The 13,031-nt window shown below is 40.8% G+C and overlaps 1 protein-coding gene across 3 annotated transcripts in view; it reads left to right on the top strand.

Moving 5' to 3' along the window:
- Window positions 1-573: 573 nt before the first annotated feature.
- Window positions 574-13,031, top strand: part of Rab27b (RAB27B, member RAS oncogene family) — a 144,313-nt gene continuing 131,855 nt past the window's right edge. For all 3 annotated transcript variants that reach the window (XM_038329478.1, XM_038329477.1, XM_038329476.1), the window contains exons 1-2: window positions 574-706; window positions 839-913. The gene's annotated coding sequence lies outside the window, so the exon portion shown is untranslated. The remainder of the gene's footprint in view (window positions 707-838; window positions 914-13,031) is intronic.

Here is a 13,031-nt window from a genome sequence, read left to right as displayed (position 1 = left end):
GAAATGAATAGAGGTGGAGCAAGCTGTGCTTGTGTGAAAGGACGGCTTGCATTTTCTGCTCCCCCCTCCACCCCATAGAATAAGCTCCTGAAGGTCAGGTCTCCATTTGTTTTCTTTTGCGTTTTTTAACAGGCTAGGCTAGGCTTCAATTATTAGACCTCCAGAGTGCTTGTTAACGATGTAGGGGGGTGGGGATGGGGGGGGAATCTTCCTGTATCATTACCTTTGCAATCTAAATGTGGGTTAAAAAAATCCACAAAATAAATGCATTTCAATAAACACGGTGTTCGTGCAAATGGGTTTCGTGTTTGATGGCCCTCTGCCTTGACGCTTGTCAGCACACTTTCTTCATCTCTAAACCTTTTATTCTCCACAACGTAGTCTGGATGGTATTAGGAAACTATTATTTACTTAGCCCACTACCATTTGATGTTATTTACAATCTCTTATTTACACAATGCCCACTGTTGCTGCCGGTTAACCAGACTGACATTCTTCAAACCTCTTGGTGGCAGCCCCTGAAAGACACAGCAGGGAGGCCCTGTGGAGTCTGCAAGTCTACTAACCTGAGCAGGCACTAGGACCGCCCAGACACTGTCTGCAGGCGCGCTTCTCACCCTGTCAGAAGGACTGAGCCGGTTTCGGTGTTACACAAGAGAGCAGCGGGCACCCAGGCTCAGATTGCCTCTCTTTTGCAGACGAGAAGGTATAGACGATCTATTTATCACTCAGCTTTTGTACCGTGTCCGCATGCCTTTCCGTGTTCACATAATCTGACGTTCTGCAGAGCTGTCCAGCTCTAACGGGTTACTCTATCATTTTATGTTAATTCCCACAGTGGACGGAAGCAACAGTGCCGTCAAGAAATGGGCTAGCTAGTCCCCGAGGCTGTGATCTGGAAGCATTTGGAGGTGTAAGTACCTGGTGTCACATCTCTAACGCACTGGCGGTGCTGTGTCCCTTGACCCTTTTCCTCCTGGTCGAAGCAGCCAATGTGCAGTACCATGGGCATGTTTCATTCATGAAGAGCAACAGAGGGAGGCAGAAACCGCAAGTGATGGGCCTGAAACTCCACTTCGGAGTGGCTGTGCTCCTTCCTGAAGGCTGCAGTTTGCTAGAGAGGCTGGGTCCGCACACAGTTTGGATTGGAGAATGATTTTGCTCAGGGCTTCAGACTACTGGCTTGGTTTCTGTTTTCAAAGCTTGCAACACTGTTTTCTAGTCTCTACTCTGGTGCGGTGTGGTGTTCTCTTCCCATTTCCTTAATGTCCACAGTTCTATTTTCTTATCATAGGGCAGACTTTCAGAAAGCTGATGAGACATTCATCCCCCAGAGTAAAGCCTCAGAAGAGAAACCTATGTTTCTCTACTGCCACTTATGCTCAATGGCACAGTTAGGAGACTACACCTAGAAGCATATGAAAAACGAGCAGCCTAAGATTCTCTTCTATGCAACATATGTGGTGAGGGAATTGTTTGATATTAAAAAATCCAAAGAAACACAGTTTTATGAGGAAAAGTGACATTTTTCTATAAGTAGTTAACAGGTCTATCGAAGAGCCCTTCCAGGGCCTCAGTACTGATTCCAGGCATTGAAAACTCTAAGGCGTGGTTAGATTGTTGGGAAGGTTGAGTTCCTCAGTAATCCATTTAGGTGTGCGTGTGTCTGCTGCCAATTGGAAGTAGGTTCATTCAGAGATGTCTCTAATATTGAGTTTATTAGTAATCAGTTCATGTTTGTAAGATAAACTTAGGGAAAGAAAATAATCAAGATATAATGCAAGACATCAATGCCATGAGTTCACTGAGAGAAAGCACTTACTAAGGGACTTATAAATCCTTTTAATGGATCGAGACATTTTCTATTTAGATGCCAAATACCTGATACATTGAAATGCCCTAAATAAGAATCTATTCAGTAATGAAACCTGAAACCTTTGACAATTTGCCTATAGTTGTCCTAAAACGTTGTAGTTTGGCAAAGAGAGACAAAGGCTGAAAGGGTGGTTATGATTTACTGGAGTATTTCATACTTCTTATGTTTTAAATATGGAACTCTAATAGTTACCATTTAATATGGCATATATTATTTTCAATGAAGTTAAAATTCATTGAAACTGTCAATTTGAGGTGTCTTTTGTATGTATTGAATATACAGAAAACAAATGTTAACATCTCTACATGATAGTTCTTAAGCAGAGAAAAGCATTCTCATTGACATTCAGGTTAGAAAGAACATTTAGGTTAGACATAGTCAATGCCTTTCATTGATTTCTGAACCCAGGGTAGATTTTAATTTTACTTCTCAGTTGTTGACCTAGCTGCGGTTCAGGAGTCTGTAAACTTTGTGTGAAATCTCCTGCGCTTCAGGAAGTTTTTCTGTCTTTCAACTAGAAACATGACTCAGTTCTTCGAATTAAAGCTTAGGTAGGAGAACTCATGCCCACCAAAGAGTGGTCTGTGTGCTTACTCTTCGGTTTTATGTGACACATATTGTGTTAGTGTGAACGTAAGTGGCCCCTCTAAGCTCATAGGGAGTAGAACTATTAGGAGGTGTGGCCTTGTTGAAGGAAGTGTGTCATTGTGGGAGCAGACTTTGAGATCTCTTTTGCTTAAACATCTCTTGGCATAACAGAGACCATTTTCCTGTTGCTTGTAAGATGTAGGACTCTCAGCTACTTCCCCAGCACCATGTCTGCTTGCATGCTGCCATGCTCACCGTTATGGTAATAATGGTCTGAACCTCTGAAACTGTAAACGAGCCACCCCAGTTAAGTGTTTTCCTTATAAGAAATGACCATGATCATGGTGTCTCTTCAGTGCAATAGAACACTGACTAAGACAACTGTCATTATCAGTGTCTAACCACACAAATCATTTAAAAATAGATTGATTGTATGTGGATTCAATGTGTGGAACGTTATCCCAAGAACACAGATGTTATTCAGCACTGGCTACTCTTCCCAGAAAGCAACTCCTCCTGAACTTCAGTCTCTAGCTGTGGTCGGCCAGGAGAACCTGCCGAGCTGCCTATTGTGGGTGCAAAGCTCGGAGGAAGCTTGGAACTGCTGGCAGACAAGTGGAGTTTAAGCTGAAGAATATACACAGGCTGAACCCAATCTGCTACAGCGCGAAAGCAATAAGAATCTGGTGACTTCCCAGAGGAGAGGCCTACTGTCTGAAATTCAGTATTGTTTGGATTCCAGGGATCATGGTCAGGTGGATATTTGCGACTCACTGTTTATTTAAAAGAGGTTCAGCTAATAGTGAACTTGGTTTTGTTAAATTTTAGCACTGGCATTTTCCCCCTAAAAAGATATTTTTCCAATATTCATTTTTATGTGGTTTGTACACCGTTAATTCCCTCATATGGAAGGGTACCCTCATATGGAAGGGATACTTTGCTATTATAACTGACTTTCATTTGTGTGTGCTCTGTACCTGTCCATTGCTTAGAGACAATGGCTCCCAAGATTTTGCACAGAAAAATGAAGTCAAGCAGGGTCAGCTTCTTATAGGAATCTGGGGATAGGAGGAAGCAGTTTTCATTGAATGGATAAAAAAAGAGATTCTTAAGAAGTGAGAAACTGCCCTTCTGGATTCATGCAGAAAGAAAATCACAATTCAAATATGAATTTTGAGGAACAGTTGCCCTACATAAGCCACCACAGGATAAAATTTCATGTAACTTGAGATTTATTTTTTTTTCTTTTGCAAGCCAATTATACTTTTCCTTTATTAAATAAAATGCTGGAAGGGAAAGAAAAGCCACAGAGAGCACAACGGTGGAATCATGTTCGCACTGGTGTGAGCCAGCAAGGACAATGATACTTACTTTGTTGCAGTATAACAAAAAGAGAACGTTAGGATTTACCTAGCGCTGAGACCCAAGGTATTGTTGCTTCCAGAACTGACAATTTCTTATAAAGAAAGAGTCTAAGCAGTGCCTAGGGGCCCACACCTGATATCCCAATACTTGGGAGGCCGAAGCAGGAGGATTACAGGCTTCAGTCTAGCTTGGGCTACATAAGGAGTTCTAGGCCAACGTGAGCTGTACATGAAAACCCTGCTTCATGAATACTACAGACAAAGAGAGGGAGATAAGAAGATGAAGAAGAAAATGGAGGAAGACAGGAGAAGAAGAAACTGAACACATAGCAAAAAGCTTTAGAAATCCAGCCTTTGAGAATAAAGCCAAAGCATACAATGTGCACTATGCATTTGTTGATAAGCAGGCTCATTCAGAATATTGTTTGAATTTCCTCTTCCTGCTTCACATAACTGTGTGGACATGGCTGTCGCTATTGCATTCTCACTTGGGCTGAGGACTTAGAGTAAACAGAAAGAAGAAAGAGAATCTGAGTGTTAGCATTCACCCCTCTCTGGCCGTGACTGTGGGTAGAATGTGACCAGCTACCTCATACCACTGCTACCGTGACCTTCCTACCAGCACGGGCTTTCTCCTCGAACTGTGAACTAAGACTTATCCCATCTCTTCTTAAGTCACCTTTGCCAAGTGTTCTGCCCAACAATGAGATAAATAATTAATACACCTTCCCACCAGCAGTGGAAAGACGCAGCACTACTTGTGAATCTTCCAGAAAGTTCAAGCAATCAAAATGCAAAGCTGTAGAGCCAAGCAGAGACTAAAACCTCCACAACACAACTCCTGCAACTAAGGCTTCCCCAAACAAGGGGTGGGAAGTCTGTAGGGGGATGGGGAGCAGGTAGGTGCTGTGACTTATTGCCACTGACGAATACCAGAAGCTACACTCATAAGGTCTCACGGACATGACTTCCTAGACGTGAGCTGAGCAGGAGCAACAATAGACGGAGAGAGCTGGAGAGGACTCAGCCCTACACAAAGACCTTCAGACAGCTAGGAAATGCCGAGACACACTAATGGATTACCTAATACCAAATGGTTTTTACACACACACACACACACACACACACACACACACACACACACTCACACGTAACATTATACAGACTGAACAGGGTGTTTTTATGTATTTAGGAATACACAAATTAGTGTGTGTGTGTGTGTGTGTGTGTGTGTGTGTATGGTGTACGTGTGTACAATCAGTGAAAAAGAAGGCCATGAATTTGAAGAACAAGGAAGGTTATATGGGAGTATATACCGGATAGAGGGAGGGAAAGAGGAAACTACATAGTTACTTTATAATCTCATAAAATATTTAGAAAGGTTGCACTGACATGGATTTTTCTGGTCTTAAAGCCATAAACACTGTGGTTGACCAGTGTTAATTCCGATGCTATCCTTCCAGAGAAGAGTGCTCTGAGATGAATATACTCAGCAGGTTAGACTCACAGCCTGTGGCTAAACTGTGCACACCCATATTCGGCTCTGCCCATCAAGTACAACTTGAGAAATTCAATATAGCTAAACCTGGCACATCACAGTGTACAACACAAGAGTTCAGATTCAAGTTCGTGGATGAAGAAAGTAGTTAACTGAGTACTGGAGTCCCTTACGTCTAAATGCCTGAGGTTTGCAATCTCCTTATCATACCTTGGAGATATGCACATGAACACAAATAACCACATTTATATACCAAGCCAACTGCTTGAGTTCCTTTACATTTTTTTCCTACAATGTATTGTGGTCACTTCTCCCATCTCATCCCAGACTCCCCCGTCTCTCCACCCCAATTTCAAGTCTTTGAGAGTCAGGTTCTAAGTGGGAAAGCATGGTGCCACGATTTAAACTTTTCCCTCCATTACTTCTCAGTGATGCAGGTGGACACAGAGGTGAACATTTCAGAAATGTCATCTCACTAAAAATCAGACTGGAATGAAACGTGTTAGATGCAGATGAATCTATTTTATTAAAAAAATCAAAATGAAAATTTATTTTTTGACTAGAAAAAGACTAACATAGAATAGAGGTGTGTATGTGTGTCCATATGCACACATAACTCTGATGAGTGCAGATTTACATATGAAACTCTTCAAAGTGGCAGCCATTGATAAATTAGTAAATTTGGATTAAACCCTTGTGCAGGACTGAACGGTCTGCATCCTGTGAAGTGCAGGTGTGCTACAGCAAGGTGTTCTGAGCAACAATTTATCTAATGAGAGATTGACGGACATCTAGCTGTTTCCACTTTCTCTCTGTTGTTAACAGAGCACTCACGTACATGAAGGAGCAGTTATATCTGTGGCAGGAAATAGCACCCTTGGGCTGTATGCCCAAGAATTGTATAGCTTGATCATGTGGTAAGTCTGTCTCTAGATTTCTGAGGACCCTCCACACTGATCTTCGTATTGGTTGCACCCGTTTGCACTGTCACCAGCACTGAATAGGTCTTCCTCTTTTCTCACATCCATGCAGCATTTGTTGCCATTAAAACAACAACAACAACAACAATAATAACAACAACAAAAACTTAGTTATTCTGATTGGGGTATCATGAAATCTCAAAGTAGTTTTAATTTGCATTTCCCTGGTACCTACTACCTACTATTGTATAAACGTCTGAACAGAAATATGCATATTAAAAATTTTTAAATAAAGTTACCTTATTACAGGCCAACAATGCCCCTGCTAGAGGCATACCACATGTTAACAAATTTTGGCATTCTTGACAATTGAAATTGCGTAGATGCAAAAATATCATAGACTATTGCCAATGCCCTTGGTTATGCTCCAGAACTTGACAGCAAGACCCTATTGCTGAAGTCACCTACAGTTTCTTGGTGCAAGGACCCCTCCCTAAAGCTAATGAGTATGCACACCCATAACAAGGTAGGGAGGAAGGAGGCTGCATCCTAAACACGCTGGAACTAGACTGTGGAACAACACTGAAGACAAAATATTGGAGTCACCATAAAAGCAAGGTAGAAGTAAATACTAGAATATGATAAGAAATGGAGGGAGAAATGTCTTAGAGCATTGTTAGAGAAATTGGTAACTATGTTAGTAACTTCAGATTTCAATTTAATTACAAATGTTTTTGTAATTAATTAGATTTTGTCTTTATAAAAAATAAAAGAAGGGCCTGGACAGATGGCACAGTGGTTAAGAACACTTAATTGTTCTTTCCAAACACCAGCTTTAGATTGTCCAGCACATACAAGGCAGCTCCCAACTACAATTCCTGCATGTGTATCATGTACACAAGCTCATGCAGGGACACACACATGCACAGATAAAAACAAATAACTAATCAGTAATTAAGCAATAGAAAGGACAATGATTAACCCATGCACAGCAGGCAAGTAGCAAAAATAAACAAACCAGTAGAAAGTTCATAAGTAGAAACACATAATTCATCATATCAGTGGGTATGATGCTATTTATGGATTACTCATCTTGAGTTAAAAAAAAATCCTTGACTGGAGAGATGGCAGTGGCTGAAAATATCCACAGCTTCTACAGAGGATGGGAGTTCAAGTCCCAGTGCCCACTGACTGCAATGCAATGCAATTCCAGGGCATCTGATTCCTCTGGCCTTTATGGGCACTGCATTTACACACACACACACACACACACACACACACACTCACAAGCACATGCAAATTTTAAAAAGAAATTCCCCTTATACACTTTTCCCTTCTTTTAAAGAAATACATTTAAGACACAGTGGCATCAAAAATTTGCAAGTGAGATTGAGTTTGCCTATATACCAGCTGCCCAGTTCATGCCCTTTGCTGTTGTAGCACCTAGAGGGATGGCGTGAAGTTATGGGGGACTCTGTGTCCCTCATTCCTCATTGGGATAATACAAGAAACCAATAGGCAAGAAGGGACATCATTTTCTATTTACCTTCATGCAAATCTGACAAGCTCGTGAGAAATGAAATTTTCTGCTTGGAAGATTCTCTTATAAAGACAAATTTCTAGGACAGAAAGTTCAAATTCCTCACAGAATATGTAGTAAATGCTGTGTCAGCTGGGTGGTGGTGGCTCACGCCTTTAATCCCAGCACTTGGGAGGCAGAGGCAGGCGGATCTCTGTGAGTTCAGGTCTACAAGCCTGGTCTACAAGAGCTAGTTCCAGGACAGGCTCCAAAGCCACAGAGAAACCTAGTCTTGAAAAACAAAACAAAACAAAACAAAAACAAAACCAAGCAAACGAAAACACTGCTGTGCAGTCAACGGAGGGAGGAAAGAAATCTTTAGTGACTCTTCTGCCTTAGGCGGCCTTGTCCATTTAGTTCCTTTTTTTAAAAACCAAAAACAAAGTATCTGGGATTACTACTCCATTTCCAAGGGTATTTCGAATAAAAGAAAAAAAATCCCCCAAAGCTGGAATACAGGTGTGGACTAAGAGCACGTCTAACAAACACACAGTCCCCTTCACCCACCTTTGGGTACCAATGGTTCCTCATTAGCAAGCACAATCAGTTCTTCTCATGTTCTATTTTATGTGTGCACTCTGTTTGCGCCTTGGTTTGTTTTTGGTGTTTATAAAACTTAGTTTTTATAGTTAAGTCAATACACTTTTTCTTTGAGAATCGTCAATCTTGGGTTGGTATAAAATACTCATTCTTGCTATTAAAATAATGACCGTTTTATTTTGTACTTGAAGATATTTAATTTAGCCACAAGGATTTTAGGAGTGAATTAACATCATTAAACAAGGGATTGTTAATATACTTAAGTATCTATCAGGTACTTCTAAATGAATATCTAAATGAATATCGCAGCAAGATTAATTGTAGCAGGTGAATTTCATGGCAGAAAATATAATTAGGATTTAAAAATTCGTAAAATAATGGTAAAAGGTACCATTCAACAGTAAAATATATCCATCTGGAGTGTATAAGTATTCAGAATATTCTCTAAAATGCATAAAAGAGTACATAAAATAAGAGTAAAGGACAAATCTGCAATATTAGTGAAAAGTTTCACCATAAATCTTTCAGATTTGGGGCAAGAATTAAAACACTGAAGTACTGAATGATATCAGTTAAGTCTTAAATGTCTGTGAGGCCCACACCCGACAAAACAATCTCCTGGGCAATAATAGCTTTTTATTCTACATAAACAGTTAAGGGGGGAGGTTATGACACAAAACACGTCTCAACAGATGAGGAAAATCAATGTATGCAATTAAAACTATTTAATCACACACAAAAAAAATGCCTCTTTATAGTAGGAGGCCATTTGTTATTCCCGGCTGCTCAGACCCGAAATAACCACAGAGAAACTGTATTAACTCTTACATATTAATTTAACCCATTTCTAGTAATCTATATATCACCACAAGTCTGTGGCTTACTGGGTAAAGTTCTGGCATCTGTATCTGGTGGGGCTACATGGCTTCTCCTTACTCTGCCTCTTTCTCCCAGCATTCAGTTTAGTATTTCCCACCTACCTCCATTCTACCCCATCATGGGTTTAAGACAGTTTCTTAATGGTATTCAGAGCATGCAGGGGGAATCCCATATCACCTATTTATCCTAAGCATGAGTCATGCAAAGTTGTACCAGACAGCATAGTCCAAATGCAGGCACAAAATGGTTATCAAATCTCATGTGATACAAGAATCCATGTGCCCTATTGGGGTTATTTCTAAGGCACAAGTTTTTTTTTTTGTTGTTGTTGTTGTTTTTGGTTTGTTTTGTTTCCCCCTCTTACCCCAGTGTACTGTTCGGAGGTTCAGAGAAAAAACTAAATTCCTGAAGGGACAACTCAGACTTTTCCCACTCGTGATTCTCATGCTAATAACCAAACGTCTGCTGGATCTACTATGGTGAAGGCCTAGGGTTGCTGTGAAGAGCTACCATAATCATGGCAACTCCTACAAATAAAAACATTTGATTGATTTAATTGAGGCTACTTATTTACAGTTTCAGAGGTTCAGTTCGTTATCATCAGGATGGGGAGCATGGAGACATGCAAGCAAATGGGGTGCAGGAGCTGACAGTCTTGATTCAGACTGTCATCTGTACATCTTGATTCAGAGGTGACATAAAGTCCACTGACTGTCACATTGAGTTAAGGTTGAGAAAAGAGACCTCAGAGCCCACCCCCACACTGACACACTTCCTCCAATGAGGCCACATGTCCTAGTGGTGCCACTCTCTTTGAGATCCATTTCCTTTCAAACCGTCACAGGTGACTTTAACACCTCAAAGGTAAATCCTCATTTTCAAAGTTAAATCTAACCCACAATTCAATTTTAAGATGAAGGAGAAAATAGCAAAAGAAGTTGTTGGGTTCTGCAGAGCTGGAGTCACAGGGGTTTGGGAGCCTGTTGGGTGCTGGGAATTGAATTAAGGTCCTCTGCAAGAGTGCACGTGTTCGAGCAACTAGGCTGTCTTCCCCACCTTGTTGTAATCTTAAACAGCACATCGTTGGGTGTATTTATGGTGTACAGTGTCATAGCTTGATGCATGTATATAGTGTCCAGTGAGAAATCAGGTAATTAGCATTTCTGTCTCATTAACAAATTATTGCTTCTTTTTTGGGGGAACATTTGAAACTCTCTCCACACTTTTTATGAAATGCCCAGCAATGCTTTGGTGTCATTTGGTGGTAAAGCCCTTGCCTAGGATGTGTGAGAACCTAGATTCCATCCTTAGAACTGCGAAAATGTATTTGTGTGTTTGTGTTATATATTACACTCATGCTACTATGCTAAACTTTAATCTCTATACCCTTATTTTCTTAATAAAAAGAATTTTCCAACAACATAAACACCAGTCAAATTCATTATTGAAAGAATCTTGGAGTGTCTGGCATCATGGGCATTTTAAATTTGTGTGTGTTTTTGTTACTTGCATTACTATCTTGTCCTCCTCCTCCTCCTCCTCCTCCTCCTCCTCCTCCTCCTCCTCCTCCTCCTCCTCCTCCTCCTCCTCCTCCTCCTCCTCCTCCTCCTCCTCTTCTTCTTCTTCTTCTTCTTCTTCTTCTTCTTCTTCTTCTTCTTTCTTCTTCTTCTTCTTCTTCTTCTTCTTCTTCTTCTTCTTCTTCTTCTTCTTCTTCTTCTTCTTCTTCTTCTTTTTGAGACAGTGTTCCTCTGTAGCTTTTGGAGCCTGTTCTGGGAATAGCTCTTGTAGATCAGGTTGGCCTTAAATTTACAGAGATCTGCCTGCCTCTGCTTCCCAAATGCTGGGATTAAAGGCGTGTACCACCACTGCCCATCTGTCCTTTACTTCTTATATAAGTTGTTCAAAATAAACTAGAATAAAGAACTTTTTGTGTCTCTAAGACCACTCTTTTATTTGTTTGCTTGTGAGGTGTTGTATGGCTACGTAGCCCAGGCTAACTTGAAATTTCTGACTCCTTTGCCTCAGTTTCCCAAGCTCTAGAGTTATAGGCATGTAACACCATATCTCCTGTACTTTGTTTTTCCTGAAAGAGCTGTATACTCATTTTCACAAATGTAAGCAACCGAGATTTAAAAAAACAATTTATTGACTTGAAAACACTGTTCTTCAAAGATTATTAATGTTTCTTTATTGGAAAAAAAGAGAGAAAAGATTGATAGGGATTATATTCTTCTATTGCATTGCAGTCAAGGAAATAAATACATACAGTTTAAGTAATGGGTACCTTCTCACTCATGATTGCCCAAATGTTTCTGTTTGTATGACCAAGGTGCTTAGCTAGTCACTTTGACTTTCCTCTAAGGTCACCTTCTATAACCATATATCGAGTCATCGACTGTGGTTTCTTAGTCCATCGCTGTCCCTGGGCCGGCTTATGGAAGCAGCTTTCTGTCCTGTCAATACAGAACTTGTCTTGTATAGGTTTATTGACTTTAGTGAAGCTGCAGATGCCTAGGTAGACAGTTAGAGAAAGTGGGATTCTATCCTTGCCTGAGAAAATAGTAACAATTTGATTGACCAAATAATAGCTCAACCTTTACTGTTAGTTTATGGGACATTTGTGTTCAGATGCTCAAGTGAATTAAATGTGAGGAGTTTCTAAAAGTAGCAAGAAGAATGATCATAGTTTTATTTTCTTTACTCTTTTGCTGTGTTATCATGGGATCTTTGCACATACCTCTTGGGATGTGTTTATCCACGTGCTATGAATATTCTTTGCTGATTTTGAGATCTTTCCTAGAATGTGAGCACATAATGATCTATATTTTCACAATTTAACCCAGTATCTGGTGAAGATAGATGGTCAATATATGTTTAATGGGGTGTTACAGATGGGTGGTTGGAATTCTTTCGCTCTATCTGGATAGAAATCAGAATAGCAAGCACCAGCCCCTTTAATGGTTCACACGCTGAGCATCCAAACCCAGAAGCAATGAGGACTAAGCCTTGAGAATTAAGGGCTTATGACTCTTAAGTACTCGGTGCCAGGGGCTAATTGCCGTAAGTGCTCAGGTGCTGATTGCCCTGGGCTTAGGGTTCGCTGAGGGCGCCAGCACTTAGTAACTGGAGCATGGCTTCTAAGTGGCAAGGACGGAACTCCTCCAGTCTTGGGCTTCTGGGACTCTCCCGCTAACTGGGGCCTGCAGTTTAAATCAGCGGCTCCCGCTCTTGACTCTGCACAGGGCCTCATCTTCTCTACCATCGCTCATCTTCTTGATGCTTGCACTTTCTGTCCAGTCTAAGGTTCCGCCCTCAGTCATTCTTTGCAACTCTTCAGCCATCTCCTATTATATATTGGAGTTTTGGGTTTGGGGGATGGGGGTGGCTTACGTTTTCTTGCGGTTCTGAAATTCTCAGCAGCCTTTGGGTTCATCAGTTCCTGATGACTCTACTTATTCTTCAGCTGATGCCGAAATGCCATTGTCACTGTGATTGGAAGACTTTGTCTGCTTTCTGTGCAGTCAGCTCAGCCTGCTCTGTCTGCTATAAAGACCATAGTAACTAAAATCAAAACAAAACAAAACAAAATCTGGTAAAAGTTTTTATAGGGGCTTATGCTACAACACCAAGAGGTTGTACAAAAGAGAATCCCCCAAACTAACAAAGAAGTCATAGCAAACAGCCTCTCTATGCTATCAGAAAAGGGCCTTTGTGTGGACTGAAATTCCACAAATCACAGCTTGGGGTATGTACGGTTTCTGGTTTACCACAAGCCCTTTATTAAAAC

The sequence above is a fragment of the Arvicola amphibius genome, chromosome 5 (assembly GCF_903992535.2).
Source record: "Arvicola amphibius chromosome 5, mArvAmp1.2, whole genome shotgun sequence".
NCBI lineage: Eukaryota > Metazoa > Chordata > Mammalia > Rodentia > Cricetidae > Arvicola > Arvicola amphibius.
The sequence above is the reverse complement of the archived record's forward strand: the minus strand, read 5'-3'. Positions and strand labels throughout refer to the sequence as shown.